The sequence below is a fragment of the Trematomus bernacchii genome, unplaced genomic scaffold, assembly GCF_902827165.1.
Source record: "Trematomus bernacchii unplaced genomic scaffold, fTreBer1.1, whole genome shotgun sequence".
Lineage (NCBI taxonomy): Eukaryota > Metazoa > Chordata > Actinopteri > Perciformes > Nototheniidae > Trematomus > Trematomus bernacchii.
The window spans coordinates 3,939,378-3,956,464 of NW_022987685.1; the positions used below are offsets into that span (position 1 = coordinate 3,939,378).

Consider the following 17,087-nt stretch of genomic DNA (forward strand, 5'->3'; position numbering starts at 1 on the left):
TTTTAAAATGTAAGTTAAGACTGATGGTCTTAATCATTTTAACTTTTTATTTTTGAAATTGCGTACCTCTTGCTGCCGCTCTGCTCTGTCTCAAGGTCTGATTCACACACATTTTTTTGCTCATGATATAACATCAAGTCTAGTTACCCTGTTTTGTGTCTGATTGCAATTATCCACGTGGCAAAGTATGAATGCATCAATTAAGCAGAAAATGGCAGAGAGAAACAGAAACATTTTGGGAGTGAGCGGCTGGTGCTAAAGGATTAAGTTCAGAGGCATTTCTCAAAAGTTCAGGGCAGGTATTGAAACGTGACAGAGAGAATTAAATGTGCCAATATGTCACCTTCACTCAATCCTGAGGATTTCCTCAGCTCAGAGCCTGACCCCAAACATTGATGAACTTGCATGAGATGCCAAGTATCTGGCTTAAACATCATAACATCATAACATCATAACTTTATTTCATTTTTATAACTATTATTATTTTTGTATTGCTCTTGCTCTTATTGTTATTATGTTATGTTATTATGTTGCATTGTTGGAGAAGCCTGTGACATAAGATTTTCAACTGCATAATTACTCTGTAGCTATGTCAGATTGACAATAAAGAACCTTGAACCTTGAACCTTGAACCTTAAACTAGCATCATAGAGCAGCAAACTGAGTTTCAATGGATGTTTCCTTTTGCACTTTTTTTCTTGCGACAACAGGGCATGTTTGGTTTTTTCTTTGAGGGAAATTCAATTTTTGAAGCTGTTGTTGGCCTCTGGAAAAATGTAATCATAAGAAATGACTCCAGAAAAGCTGCAGATAGAGCCATAAGAAATGAATGCAACTGATTATTTAATGTTGTTTTTATAGGCAATAATTTAAGCTTTGTTAGTTCCAGGTTTAATATGTGCAATAAGTTCATTTCAATAAGTTTTGCAATAAACATTGAACCAGTCCGGCCCTCGACTAGTACCGATTTTTTTATTTTGGCCCACTGTGTATTTGAGTTTGACACTCCTGAGAGAGTCCACCCCTAAATGAGCAGGAACTGCAGTGATATTTTCAATAACATGCTATGATGGAAAGTAATACACAGGAATAGGTGATTGATTTCTCTCTGATAGGAATTTTCCAAGTTAGTTCATAACATTAACTGCAGAAGAAAATAAGGAAAGGATCACATTTGACTGATTATCTGGAGCAGCCCGCAGGTAATCAGCTAAAGGAAATGGACTTTATTTAAATATATACTAAGCCAGAAGCAATTATTTAAAAATCACTTTATAAACTGAGGTGGTTTTCAGACTTAATGTCTGCAGTTTATTCTGGACTGAGCACTGGCTTGCAGTTAAACTCATCAGTAAAGCACTAAACGTCTAAAAATAGTTGTATTCACTTGTGGAGTGTGTGAGTGATAATCTGTGCAGCAACACTGCTGTGTGATCTAAGCTTGTTAGATGAATGAATTTCTAATTTTAGTTTCATCTGTGCCAAAAAGTTACTTTTTTAGCTTTCACACTCTCAACGTCACTGGGTAAAATTATCTAGGTGGTTTTATTAAATAGATAAACAGTTACTTTGATTGATATATTTTCCCAAGTTATGCTCTTTTAATTCTAATCCTCAGCTCCAAAAGGCTCTTTGTGATCAAGTCACAGGATGTGGAAAACATCTCAGTCCTTTGGGATTACATTTGCTACCTAAAACTGTAATACATCCTTCACCTATTAACCAGGCCCTAAAATATAATTTGGGTTAAAATTCAGATGATAAATAAAGATAATATGTGGCACTCATTTTAAATGCACAGTAGCTCCAATTTATGAATAACAGGGGTCTATTTTATCTCAAACTATCAAAAATATATGTTTCACAAACATACAGTCATACATACAGTACAATAGAAACACAATCCATACACACTGAAAGCCACATATAGCTATACTGCTTTTCAGTGACCCACATGCCCACTTAGCTTTGTGGCACTCCTCTTTTCTTCCCACAATGCACTGTTGCATGGGTAACAGAGATGATGGGTGAGGCTGAGATGTCGCGGCATGCCATTTATCTCTGTCAGACATGGTTGAACACCAGTTCTTATTGGCTGGGCAGGATTCGTGATTGCTAAAGCGGCACCCCGCTCTCTGAGACGATGCTAATTAAACAGAGGGGAGAAAAGAGCAAGGGGCCTTCACTCTCTCCCCTCTGAGGCGCCATGTTGCTGCAGCCAGCGCTAACACGCACTCCTGAGAGCGAGCAGAAATGGAAAGCCAGCTTAAAGTGCCATGACCCATCTTTGTTGTGGACCATACAATGATTCCTACCTCAGATGTGATTTAAAAAAAAAAAGAAAGCTTACCTTTCAGCACTCAAGCAACCTTCCCAACAGTTCAAGAGCTGCAAGAGAAAAACACAAAAACACATTTTAGATTACAGTTTATTCCCCGTCATAAGAGCTGTTATCATAAGGACTTGATGTGAGAGAGTGCAGGAAAACAGGTTTTGTTGTTGGGAAAACATCACAACAGGGCGGTGAACTGCTGCCCTGAGCACACATTCAGCACTGACATCGCTTTTTATATTGCAAAGGGCAAACATTTATTACCCAATGATTACATTTGGCAGGCATACGTGTCTGACACTTAAGCCCTTGTAATTTTCCAAGCAGTTACAAAACCTCTTCTTCTTTTCTGCTATTCAATCACAGCATGAATGTGCTCTATCTAACTGGGACTTCACCACGGCACAAAATGAGTTGTGAGAACAAAAGGGACATGGGATTTAGGGGGAGTGCTGTGCTGAGCAGCTTTTTAGTTTAGGACTAATTAAAATGTGGGCGGCACTCAAAAGGTCAGAGATTGACCCCAAAAAGAAGAAAAGAAAAATGGTTCACGTCACTGCTGATTGTGTGCATACGGCGCTACTCAAGGTCCTGTAGATTAATACAAGTTCACTTTCAAAAGGGGAATCAAGAGAGATGGGAGGGAATTAGGCGTGTGACAGATAAACAGCATATCTCCGTGCTCTGCTCCTGCCCCTTCTCTCCAGCTGGGAGATAAAACTCCGGCTTGGCAATGGTTGCCAGCGCAATTGATTCTGGCAGAGGAATATGACTGCAGAGCACGAGGGCTAAGTATCTGAATAGCTGCTGTCAAAATGCTGAAGGGGAATTTATTCCTAGTTTATATGCAAGCTATATCATGGAGTTACTGAGACTAAATGGCTGCAGTTTGATGTACTGTACAGTGTGCTGTCATTTCCCCGGCGTATAATCACACAGCTTATGGTGCTGTGCTGGATTCACTGAATGCCATGGAAGCAAATCCTTCACATTTCAAAATATTAAATAGGTTTTTGAACCATTGTTGTAACTACCATGAACTTAATATTATTCTACATGTCAGCTTGTTATGTGTGGAAACTGACTTTTTGCAAACTTGATGACTGATGTTGATGATTATGGATGACAAAATATTAGAAAACATGCTTTAGAAAAGAATCTCTTGTTTAAATAGTCATCCATTACTATTATGTTTTCATCAATATTACTTGGATGGAGGCTTCTAATAAGCCCAGTGGGTTTTCCGCCTCTTCCTGCACTCTTTATTATTTGTGATCTATGTGTATGTTACATAGAGCAAACAGTCTTAAAGAACATCCATTAGAGGAATATATTGCAAGCATCATTTAAGAATAAAAGAGAGCAACATAAAGAGTAAGGAAACAGGGAATAAGTAGCCCCATTGTGTCTGCTCCGAGGAAGGTGTCTTGACCGCGGGGGAATACAGGAAGTGATTAATAGGTACACTCTAGCAATCAGCAGGTAATAAGAGAGCCACCTGTCAGAGGTCCAGCTCCCTCTGGAGATGTATGGCTAATAATTGGCCGTGAATGTAGCCAGTCTGCTGCTATCAGAAGCTCACAGGGAAGGAAACCAATCTGTTTGTTTTATTCTGAAAGTCTGGGAGAGCAGCAAATACATTCCAACTGAGAATAGCTCCAGACAATAATATCCTCTCCCTAAAATAGACAGACAGTCAGTGCCCAAGACTGTGTTCACTCTACACATCTGAAAATGTGAGTATGGCAGGCATTACTGTGCTGTGACACTACACTTAACATTACTAATTGGATAGTTTATTAAAACAGTTTGCAGCTCAGTGTACACTCAGCACATCTTCAGCTTAAACTCTCCGCAGAGTCTCATAGATTTAACAAGCTGAGTGTATTCAGCTGCAGTTTGACAACACCTTGACACGTTATTATGCCTTTAAATATCCCTAAAATAATGAAGCTAGCTTGTGTAGCAACTGGGGAAATAGACGTGATGACCTTCTTAAAACACCATCTGTTGCACCGTACAACCACAGCAAGGCGAGATTATCCATTGAGGCTGAAAGCGTCACTTTCTATGACACCCAGAGTGTGTAAATGGCTACGCGGTAAATGGCAAAACACAGTAGCTCCACTTCACTTAATTTGAAATGCTATTGTGTGTTCACAATGATTTCATTCTGAAGCCATGTCTTTCTATTGTAATTATTGAATAATGATTTGATGGGCTTCTTTAAAACACCATGGAGAGCTCTGGCGATGTTTGACATTTCCATTTGTATCTGTGATATTATCCCTCTGTATGCAAACACGGTGTGAGGATGAAACATGATGAACAGTGATGATCTAAATAACACTTCGATGATGTGCCTTGGCGCTCCATTTACTCTAACACTAATGCCCCCACCTCCCCCTATGCTCACCACTCTGTCAATGCCTCACTTTATGTTTCTTTCAGGATTTCAGACATTTCTTTCTCTGTACACCTCAGTGTCAGGGTCACTGTCCTCCCAGCTCTTCTCCCCTCCCCCCCGCCCGTCCATCCCCAACCTTTTTTTTGTCCCTCTTTCGAAATTCTCTGTCCATTGCCCCCCTGACAGCCACCTATCAACCTGGGTGCAATTTAAAAAGCCCTTCAACAGCTGCCATTCCACAGGGCTGGCTATCAGTCCAGCTGCCAGAGCCCAGACAGTGACTCTGCAGCGGCTCTGAACGTCAGCGCAGTTCCCCCCCCCAATCCCAAATAAACTGAAGGTGAAAGACTCTATTTCTCACGGAATGGTTCATCTGAAGACAGGGTGATTGAGGTGGAGCTTGGAGGCAGCGTTGCTACTTCCTTCCTGACGTGTTACAGCCAACATCTGGCATGCAGTGTTTGGGTTCGGACACAACGAGTTTAACTTCATGTAAGCTGATGAGCATGATTTATTATCAAAAGCATCAAAGACTTATGTTCATGTATACAAATGCAACAGCATCATTTTGACGATTACATTTTAAATTCCAGGCTTCTCCTACAGTGCAACATAATAAATACTTAAGGCATAAAAAAGAATATAAATAGTGCAAGAAGAAATATAAATGAGAAAGTGAAAGGGACAATATGATGCAAGTAAAATGCAGAAATTAGATAGAGTGAGATAAGATATAAAATACATCATGTTGCCTGAAATAAAACCATGTGTTGTAATATTAAATCAATTACAAATATGCAACTTTAATTGGAGCATTTTGTTGAATTATATTAAGAAACATTATGATGCTTTGGAGAGAAAGAGGTACTGTAAGGGAGGAATATTTCTGCAGAGATGTATCACTTGCTCTGTTTCTGAGCTGCAGAAGCTTGTGTGCCTCCTGCATGCAAACACTGCATACATTGCTTGTCTAAATGTGCATGTTGCCTGAAACAATCAGGTGAAATCGGCTCAGGCTGGAGGCTGGGCAGCCTGCTGCTGTGCACTTCTCTCCACCATATGTCTTTGTCAGAAATATTTGCGTGCACAGTATGAGGGATGAAATCAATCCAAGTGCTATTTTCCCAGTTGCTCCTTCTTGAAAGCTGCAAAATTGTACTGATAGTTGCCAGATCAGCTCACATTGTCAAACGTAACAACTGGCCACCAGTGACATCCACAGACAGACCATCTGCTCTCCAGCGGCTCATCGTCGTTTAGGGAAGGAATGGAATGGCTGAAGCCTTTCTCCTGTCTCAATTAGCAACTGGGAGAGATGGATGCTCTGTGTTATGGACCATTCAAAGATGTGTGCTATGTGCCCGTTGGGAGATGTGTTAAGGTGGTCTAAAGGCTCCTGTGGAAGAGAAAACTACAGTAGACTGAGCAGATGTATATGCAAGCCTTCATTTTCCATAGTAGCTCCCACTCAGCTATCTATACTGCCTGAAGATAACATCACCAGTCGGGTTGTGTCAAGCCAATAGATAACATCCAATATGCTCTAATACTAAACTTTGTAAACTTGGTGTTGCAGTCACTGTTAAAAAACGTCATTTATTTATATTTATGCAAATAAGTCTTCCAAATAGCAGCTGCTGCAGATGCTGAGGTCTGTTTAGCAAAAGGCCATTTCAGCTGAATGTGTATGTGCTGCTGAAGAAGTGAAGCTATTTCCAACTGCTGCTCCTGGAGCGGCTGCATCATTGTGTTGGGGACTCTTGCTGTCCGCCAAAGCTTTTAGTTCATTGTGTAGCAGCATCACTTTTGCCCACAGCCACAAGACAACATGAACAAAAGCTGCAGTTGGCTGGGTCACACTGCGATGTACCTCAGGGATGTACGTGTGTTTTGCATGGGCTGGGGAAGCTAACTGTTGGGCCATTAGCATGAGAGAGAGCTGCAGCTTCAGAGCTGAAAAATGGCCTTGAGCGTGCTGGCATTATGAGGAAGCATCTTCCTGTTCCATTCAGCAGAGAAAGTTAATGGACTTGAAGTGGGTTGTTTAGAGTTAAATTGAATCTGCTGCCAATGGAAAGGCTTTGATGTAGCAAAGATTAAGCAATTGTTGTAATTTCTCTGCAAACCCGGAGTACCATCAGCCTCAGAGTGCAAGCCTTTTAAAATGTTCTGCGTCCATCATTAGCTTCTACACTCTGTCGATAACAACACGTGAAATACACTTGTAAATATCCAATGAAAAGCATGATTTTGTCAAATTAAAGATCAAAACAGTTCCATTCACTAAAAGGCTATTTGTGTTTGCAGCATGTAGGGCATGCTCCCACTTTTGTCTTGAAAACATAATAAGGTCACATATATTTTTTCAGAATCTCTGTCCACATTTCTCTCTGAAGCTCTAACGGCGTCTCTTTAGCTAACAAGTGTAAGATAAGTCATGGATCTCTGGTGGGATATATCAGTTAATGGTAGCAGTGTCCTTCCCATACCCTTCTGTAATAGCCAAGCATCATTAGTGAGGGGGTTAAGAGAGGGCTCAGCCATCCATATGTTTCAATAATTACCTTGCACTTCTGTCAAAGCACATACTGCACTTACACACAGCGCTACAGACATAATAAATGATGAGGGGAAAAAGTGGATCTCTTTTCCAGTCTCTTTTCTGTGTTGCTTTCCTGTGAGAACATGGACTGCAGCTGAAGGTTTAAATGTTCAGCTTTGATCACAGGAAGAGGCTGCGGGTCATGTCTGCACTGTGAGTGACACTGCCATCCTAACGCCCCCAAATCACAGCCCCCAATCTATTTTCTGCCTGGCATAGCACTGCATATATTCTGTTGGATTACTCGTATCATATGCCCATACTGTTTTGTTCTCAGGCCAAAACAACACAGGAAGTGTGATCCGATCACGGTGGACCATATGAAATTAAATTCATGGTTTTCTGATCCTGTGATGTGGTGAATACATTTACAGTAGAGTTATGTTAAAGGTCTCAGCGGTACATTTTTACATCTGTATTATATCATTGTTATTCTTAACATATGTCTTCATAGTTATTATAGTAGACAAGTACGACCTCCACTGAAGATAAATGGATGCACTTTGAGTCACTGTTTATTAAGGCTCACTTATCTTCTTACAGTACACATGGTATTGAAAGATAAACCATCTGAGGTGATAGGAAAAGCAAATGAAACTAACCTTTGCCTCATGTCGCTTGGCACATAGGTTTTAATATACCATTAATGTGATCTTACTGAGATAAATGATTTCCCGTCTCTATCTTGTGAAATATATATATATATGTTTCAAAAAGTGCATGGGCTATAGCCGAAAACAAATGAATGATAATAAGAGTAAAAATGTAATTTGTGGGGAAATGTCCTTAATATCTGAGTTCATGATGTTTTGCATATAAATGTTGTTGAGAGAGACAACAGCTAATAAAGTCAAGAGAGTGATTCAACAAATCAGAAATAAAGAGGCTAAATAATTTTTATGTACAACTATAGGAGGAAATCACCACCATATTTTCTGCATTTGAACAGGAAATTAGATATTATTAGTTATTATTTGTATGTGTTTATTAATAGGGGACAGCAATAGAAGCTGTAGATACAACATTAGCATATAATCCACTAATGGAGAACATAGCAGGGATACGCTATCTGTTATGTTGCTGAATGATCCCCTTTGTTTCTCACTCTCTCTGCATGCTGGTGGGCAGTTAGTGTACAGTCAGTTAATCTCAACTCTATTTGCTGAAAACAGCTGCCTGCTCATTATGAGAGCAGTTAGCCAAAACCTAAAAGCTTAGTGTTTTAAAACCACAACAAAGAAGCTTAAAAAACACTAAAATGCTTTGAAAAGCTGAGAGGAACAGCAGAGTGTGTTCATCCCTTTATAAACTGCTGTACATAGTATTTGATCCATTTTATTGATAGGGGGATTTTTAAATACTCATGGTGCAGAATGCATTATTTGACAACCTACAAACATTAGCAGTCTTGTCTAAAATGTTGTATCCTACTCATGGACGAGTTAAAGTGAATTCCTGGAATGTCATGTAACAGGCGATACCGTGGCTGCTCTACGGAGTGAATATGACATTGACTTTTGCACCATTACATTTTCTAATCTTACTCTGAAATAAGCTTTACATTCCAGTAATGCTGACAATTCTGGACCTTTAGACAAAGACCTCTGGAGCATAAAAAGGGAAAATGGCAAATGCATCGCTTCACAAACTCAGTATTGTGCTCATTGTCCACGCAGCAGCAGGTGGAGTGTTTGCAGCCTTAGCTGTCCTTGGACACTGCAGGAACATGTGTAATAAAATGAACTGCATTAGCTTAATGGTCATTCAATAATGTTAATTTATGGGAGTTTCCTGCTGCACTGATTAATGCTGATTGATGCATTTACTCTCCTTGTGTTGATGACCATTAAGGCAATGTATTCATGGTTTTTGAAAGTAGCTTCAGTCAAATATAGGCAGAAAAGTTGAATTGGTTTGTTTCTTTTGTACAGCACTTGTTAAGGCAGCCGCGAAAAGACATCAGTTATGTTATATCTTAAAGTGTGCAGACTTAAATATGTGTTATAATGTTATCCAATTAATCATGTGGCCTGGATTTGTTGTTAAACGTGGTACAATTCTAGTTTACCCTGAAACACATCCTATCAATTTCTTCCTCACCAAATCAAATAGGTGTCTAAAGAGTTTAGCAACATTATTGTTAAGCACTTACAGCAATATGCCTTACATTTACCACAGTGCAAGGAAATAATACTCTTCTCATCATGAAACAAATGTTATCATCATCCTCCAAATGAGATAGCTTTGAGATGGAAATATGTACTGAAGGCGAAATGCATGCAGTACATATGTTTGCTCATGTCCTTGTGTCAGTATCTGCCTTTACTCTAAATGCAACACACAACTTGTTTCTTGATGCATTCATTCGATCCCCATCCTATCTTCACTCCCATGAAGGAAAATCTCCTCGCAGCACACCTCAAAAGAAGTTGCTTAGCCATTCGGATCCAGAATCTCTCCAGGCAAATCAGCAATTAGAGCCTAAGCTGCCTTGTCAAATCAATTAGAGTTGTAGTATGTGTTACAGGTGTCACCTCTCTGAACAAACCAGGAAGAGTGGTTTGAATCTGCGAGGCAGGAGAAAATAATCTGCAGCACTTTTACAGAATGTCTATGAAATCTTCCTCTCTCTTGTGAGGTGTGGCTTCATACTGCCGCTTTGACTTGCTGTACAACTTTTCAAAAGTTTTGAAAGATGGAAGTTAGGATGAAAAGCTACTAAAATGACTTGAATACGTGAATATTGTCATAATGTTTATCTCTATGATAGTAGTACGCCGTCTAATGCACGTCCTTTTTTACACCAAACTACAGATACTGGCTAATTGAAATGTTGCATCATACATATGTTGCATTGTTTACTTGCAGGAAGCTATAAGGTTAGTTCAAGTTAAGATATAATATTACGTTTTTATGGAAAACTCGTTATCTGGATTCATTTTTGTGGCCAGCTGATATATAAAATCTTAAATATTCCCGCTCCTTTCACATCTGTTTGGGTTTTACTAACAACTCCTGAAGGAAATATTTGTCTCTAAAGCTTTTAAATGCTTCATTCTGTTCACTAAATAAGTGCTTACTTGGTCTGTTTTGGGATTTATTGCTGGGGCGGTAGTGTACAGAATATTTATCAGATATTATTTTGCATTAGGAGAGCAGAGTGATACAGAAAAAAGTGAATTTGTGGGCTATAAAATCAAAACAACTAGCTAAAAAATGCTATGAACATTTAATAGCAAAGCACTTGAACCCCCACCATTCTCACTACATACAGCCATTTTATCCTGTGTCAATATATTGACATATTGAATGCAGCTTTAAAGACACTACTGCCTAAAGGTCGTGCCATAGGATATGATTTTCCTCTGTAAGTGCTCAGTTCTGAACGTCTCAGAATGAGGCATTTATTCCCTGATGAAAGTCGCTTCTTCAACTCTCACTATGATAATTAATGAGATCGACATTTTCAATGATCTGTTTCCTGCCTTTACTTGGCTGTTGGAGTGCGCTGCAATAGAACAGCTGTTAGCTTCAACGGGGTAGGGAGACGGGTGATGGAAAACAAAGAGGGCAGCATCTGCCTCTCTGAAAGATGGCATGCTATTTTTCATCAATATCTTTGTAAAGCATAGAGCAGATTTCCACCAGGTGGGTCTAATAGAGTCAGCACGGCAGTATGTAGCAGTATTGGTTAAGTTATGCAAACAAACATGCAGCTTGTTTAATGTTACATCCTGGAAGTGAACAGTTGGTAGCCTCTGGAAGTAAAAGGCCTTGTTATCCTCAGAAACATAACCCTATAGGTGAAGCTGTGTGTAACGTCTCTCTACAGGAGGTGTGGCAGATGTTGACTTATTTCTCAATGCAGTATACAAGCAACTTTTTTCTCACATGTTGTCAAATATGGCCATGTACAATAGCCTCTCAGAGTTGTTTAATGTCCAGTGGAGCTTTTTCAGTGACAAAATGGGTCATGTAGAGGCAGACTGCCGTTTTTACTTCCACCAAGGTCAGTAGGTCTCTGTTGGCTTACGGCCTATTCTGCTGGGAGCTGCAATTAAACTGTGACACCATGTATCATCCCAGGTTAGTCACCAGCTTCAGTTGCCCACTTGTACTATTCATTACCCCAGTTGCACCACGTAGAGTATTTGGAAGGCCACAGTAGGCCCACAGGGGAATCATTAGTTCACGAGTAAATATGAGCAATGGATGCAGATTCACCTTGCCTGCATGGATTCACAGCAAATGACAAACAAGGGTCATAAAGCACAGCAGCTGCAAATTCCTTTGGTTACTGTAGTTGTGATCCTGCATGATAATTAGGAAAAGCCATTGCAGATACAAAGGATTTTAAAGGTCCCCTATTATACTGTTTTTCATTCAAAATATGATTGTTCTCAGTTATATACAAAACATGTCTCTGAAGTATTTGGCTCGAAATACCAAACAGATCGTGCATTGCAGCATCCCATAAACCCCTCTGTTTCAGCCCTGTTTCAAAAGCGCTGATTCTGTGTCTGTTACTTTAGATGAAAATAAGGAGCCACGCCCCTCTGAGAGATATTTGATTAAAAACAACACAATGGTGCTCTAGGAGGAGATTCAGGTGATAAGGTGTGTGTGTGGGGGGGGGGGGGGGGGGGGGGGGGTTATTGGTTGGTTATTGACTAATGGTTACATAAGCCAAGAAAACATTATGACATCACAAAGTGGCCAAAATCTGATCAGCTGATTTTCAGACAGGTTTTTATATAAATGGATCAGGACAAAAAGAGAGCAAATATTTTTTCCTGAAACTTTGCACTCTTTGCACAGAGGGGACACATAATGTATAAAAGACACGATGACAAAGTGGATTTTGCATAATAGGTGACCTTTAAATAAAAACCAAACATAGGCGACTACTGTATGTGCTGTTTGCTAAAAATAAATGTAGATATAATTAGAAACACATTTTTGCATGACTATTTTGCTTACTGCGTCTCGATACTCCTCGATGTGCTCCCACAGAATCTTGGCCTCGTTTTGATTTGGTTTTGCATTTGTATAGTTTTTCTGAAAGACTGCAAGCTGTGGTGAAACAGTTTCACGCTGAGAGCAGTGGAGCGTGTGTAGTTCAGTGAATGCTGTTGTACATTCTCACTTTTGCACATCAGAGGAGATGCAACAGCTCATTCTTTCTCACTGGGACAGAGCGAGTCAAAGATGCAAATGTGGGCATTCGCGGATGAAACCCCTGACCTCAGTATGCAAGTCTGAAATTATAGAACAGCCAGCCCCTTCCTTTCTCTTAAAAGAACGTCAAATATGCATTGGCTCGTTTATTTTTTTTTACTTCTTTCCTTTTTTACAGGAAAAACTCACCCTGGGCTGATTTCTTTTTTTATCGTCTTCCTTGTAAGAGCCAAAAAGAATTGATTAGACACATCGCACAGAGTGACGGATTGAGTCTAAATTTCCATGCTGGCATTTCAGTCAAGATCATATCTGGTACGCTGTAGTCATGAGATTTTACTGTCGGGTCAAACCGCAGTAGTTACTCGGAGCAGAAAATGAACAACAGTGAGTGTATCATTGGTATACAGGTGTGCACACGAAGTACAGAGCCATTTTAAATCACAGCAGACAGCTGAGGTTCCAGGCGGCATGTTTGAGCATTTGAGGAAAATGTGAAAAATGTATAGCCGGAACATTTTGTGTGACAAGCAATGCAATGACACACTTCTCTGTGTGCCTCCATGTCAGTGTGTGCTGTTTGTCTGTGAGAAAAATTACTAGTGGAATCACTTTGTGAATAATAGAGCTTCATATTTTCTGAGCCTTGCAGGAGGTGAAGTACATACAGTAGAATCCAAACAGCCAATATACACAAGTGATTTGATTTGCTCCTATATATGAAGTTACCTGAATATCAACACTGTGGGGGCAACTCTGCAGGAGATCTGCTCTGCACAAATCTTATTTGGCTGTAAATAGCAAAGAGAGGGAAAGCGCTCCGTCAGCGCCCTTATGCATTTGAAAACCGTTGATAGTGTTAAGGAGCCGATGTGTCACACAGCTGGGCTCGTGTTGTGTTGGATGCTTCTGGGGTAAGAAAAGAAATACGAACTGGGCTGACTTTGTGTTGTAAGGCCACCCATGTGGAACGTGCTGAAAAATAATTAGCACAATAACGTGGTGAAAAAGGAAATGCAACTTGAGGAAATCAACTGTTAAGGAACATCTGAGGCCGCAACAAGCTGTGCCTCAGCATATGCTCCTCCGGTGTTTTCAACATTGCACAATCTTCAGTCCCTGCAGGAGAAAAAGCCTCTATTTATAGATGAATGCTTTCTCAAGACGGATTGTGGAATCACTTTTCTTAGCAAATTTTCCAGGTAGTACTGTAAAGTTTCAAATAAAAGAAGATTAACTTCACGACACATGTATATGTCTTTTTGTAAAAGATCAAAAAGAAAAGCAGTGGTTTTGTCTGTAAAATCAGTTACTGTTATCAAGTTAATTAAAAGCTGGAAACTTCCTGCAGACAAATCACACTAATTGGAAACACAACCACAAGTCTTTGGTTTTTGAATACCCTCCGTCAGGGGAAAGAAAACTTTAGATGTCTGTTTTACACATAAACCAGTCTCTAAATTCCACTTACTGAACAGTTTCCAGAACATCTGATCAGGGAAAATCCAGCTGCACCATGCTGCTTCTTATTCTAGACTCAGATTTTATATGAGTCACATACTCTATATGAAGTGTCTTGGTTATCTTGCGTTAACATCACAAAATGCACCAGTCAAGCTGAATCCTGCAGATAAAATGGCCGTGTCTTGGCCATGTATGAAGTATTGTTCAGCGTACAGGACTGCACTGTCATAGCCGGGGTATTCTCTAATCTATCACACTTATGAGGTGCATACAGCAGTATTTTGAGACAGTATGTTGGCCACCACCTCATATAATCAGGACTCCATAACAGCGCTTGTAATTATCTGCACCTATACAGTCCTCCCACTCAGTCTATTCTGCTGGGCTTACTGCAGCAGCTCGTCTGAATTGAGGGTATTTATACATGAAATGAAGGTGTAATTAAAATCGGTCTGGTGCTAAAGGGGCTGAAGGTGATTATGCTCATTTGCATAGTACACTGATTTCTTTTTCTAATGCTGCCTTCCCAATTATGACCCGTTCTAACACATTCTCGACATCCATCCCTTTTAATATTTCAAACAAAACCCGAACTTGGGGATGATTAGGAAAAGTGTTTATGTGCGATAACATTTTCCATCTTAATGTATCTCCAGGGTGCGGCATAAGGATTGACATGCCACCAATGTTAGTTAGTGAAACAGACTGAATCTCAGTTTACAGCTTTGATTTTGAGGCTTCTACAGTAGCTTATGCTTGTTTCTTCTTATTACCACCATCACAGGGTTGGAGATAATATGAGTAAATATTAGCACTGAAACAAGATTCTGCTGAGCATCTGATGAGGAACCATCGGAACTGGACCTCGGAAAATAAACATTAGTATTCAGCTCATTTTTCACAGGCACAACATTATCTAATTTGCTCCATTGGGCTTGTTTTCAAGCGAATGGGGGTTCTATTATATGGGCTGTAGACCAAGGAGAAACTCATTACTTCTCACATTATCACCGCAAATGCGAGGAGGGAAAAAAATGATCGCTGGCTTCAACGTGGTCGCAGGCTAAAGCTCGTCCAGGTTGTAAATGGAACGCCTCTCGGCTGATTCGCCATCACGTCCTAAGCCATTGCTGATATTCGGTGAAGGGATGTCATGACTGCTCCAGCTGTCACAGGCACAGCTGTTCACTTTCCCCTTGAGTGAGCAAAGCTCCCTTCGCCCTGCAGCGTGATGGCGTGTGTGCGTGTGTGTGTGTGTATGGGCGAGTGTGTCCAAGCGCAAGCATGCAGGGGGACTGACAAGGTGCACTAGCAACGCAGCGCATGCCAAGACACAGGGATATAAACAACTCTATGCAAGTAAACTGGGAGAAATAGTTCTGTCGTGGTGTTTTTATGAAGTGATGGACACATGTTGATGGCGAGCTCTGTTTTGCACCTTTCCAAGTGAACCTGAGGAAAAAAGTGCTGCTGATGTATGCGACATGATTGATGCTCCCCCCCTTTGGCCGGGGCGAGCATTTACTCTATCACAACGCTCTTCACACCATGACTGTGTACCTCTTGACGTCGAGGTGTCCGAAGTGCTAAAAGGGCCATATTGATTGCATATTGAAACAGTCAGTTATGATGAATGGACACTCGCTAAATCAAATTTGGAGATTAATCGGCTAGCGGCGGTGTCATTAGGGCTTTGTGATGGCTGAATTAATATGGTGATTAAATGAGAGGTTGCTACTATGTCACCATGTCAGATCTGACAAGCTGACCCCGGATCAGCTGCAATGGAGTAAAAGACACTTCATCATCTTCCTCCTATAGCGTGTCTTTGACCTTTGGCATTTACATTTGTCATCGGGGCTTTTCCCTTACAGTTAAAATAGCCCATCGTTTACATGAATAGAAACATCTGCTACCAGCTCTGCTATTTTTGATTTGTTTGATTTAGTTGGGAAAAGGAATCCTTGTATAAGCTTAGTATAAAAGACAGCCATTGTCCAACACAGCAGAATGTGAAAATACTGTGAACTGCTTTCTGCATCTATATTGGTAGAGCTAATAAAAGTATTCTTAGCTGGCAGGAAAATGCAAATGCTGACAAAATCAATGCACCCCGCTGCCAAATCCACAGCAACTAGCGAGCAGATTTGGCTCATTTCGCAAAGAGGCAACACACACACACACACACACACACACACACACACACACACACACACACACACACACACACACACACACACACACACACACACACACACACACACTCACAGAGACAAATCTGTGATACACCGTGTCCCTATGACCCTCATGCTCCATATGGTCAAGATGAGGGCAGAGAAAATAAGCACACAGCTCTGTGGGTGACTGCAGCTCTGCAGCCAGCAGAGCCCCGAGGTGTCGGAGCAACACAGAAATGGCTGGTACAAGCCTCTTTTCCAAACCAATGCTCCTGTCCTGCTTCATATACTGTACTGTAGCATATGAACATGGTTAAAACAAAAACATGGGCCTCTTTTTCTTCTTTTGCGCCTCACAACAGTTCTACTTCAACTGAACCAGATCTGCCCCTTTGTAAAGCTGCAAACTAAACATACATAAATCATGGATGTGCACAGTGTGTGTTTATAAGCACAAATTCACACAGGGCTCCATATTACATGTAACATGAAGAGGAAGATAACAAATATGTAAATGGCAATTGAAAAGAATGAATACATTGAAAATATTTTGCAAATAGTCTTTAAATATGTACATGTAGGGCGACAAATGCACACTTAAAGACATACCCAAAATACATATTCCACCCACGTACCATCTACTCAGCAATTGGGGTAACCGAAAATAGCTTTTTTTAAGCTGCCAACTCAATATGATATTGGTAAATATAATTTCAAATGTGATCAGATGTGTGCACAGATTTGAATTAGTCTGACTCTGAACCCAACAACAATGTTTCTTTAGGGTAAGATTGTCCTGGTAGCCAGTATTATGTCTTAGGCAAAACTATATTACAGAATATGTTCCACTGCCTTTTTTTATTGACTAAGACAAGGCAAAGGTGACACATGGAGATTTTTTCTGACCATATCAACATGTTGTTGACA

At 40.3% G+C, this 17,087-nt stretch overlaps 1 protein-coding gene across 31 annotated transcripts in view; it reads right to left on the reverse strand.

Moving 5' to 3' along the window:
• The window catches only part of LOC117487805 (receptor-type tyrosine-protein phosphatase delta-like), a 319,630-nt gene that overhangs the window by 135,917 nt on the left and 166,626 nt on the right, over positions 1 to 17,087 (reverse strand). For all 31 annotated transcript variants that reach the window (XM_034136510.1, XM_034136512.1, XM_034136497.1 and 28 more), the window contains exon 9: positions 2,351 to 2,388. The gene's annotated coding sequence lies outside the window, so the exon portion shown is untranslated. The remainder of the gene's footprint in view (positions 1 to 2,350; positions 2,389 to 17,087) is intronic.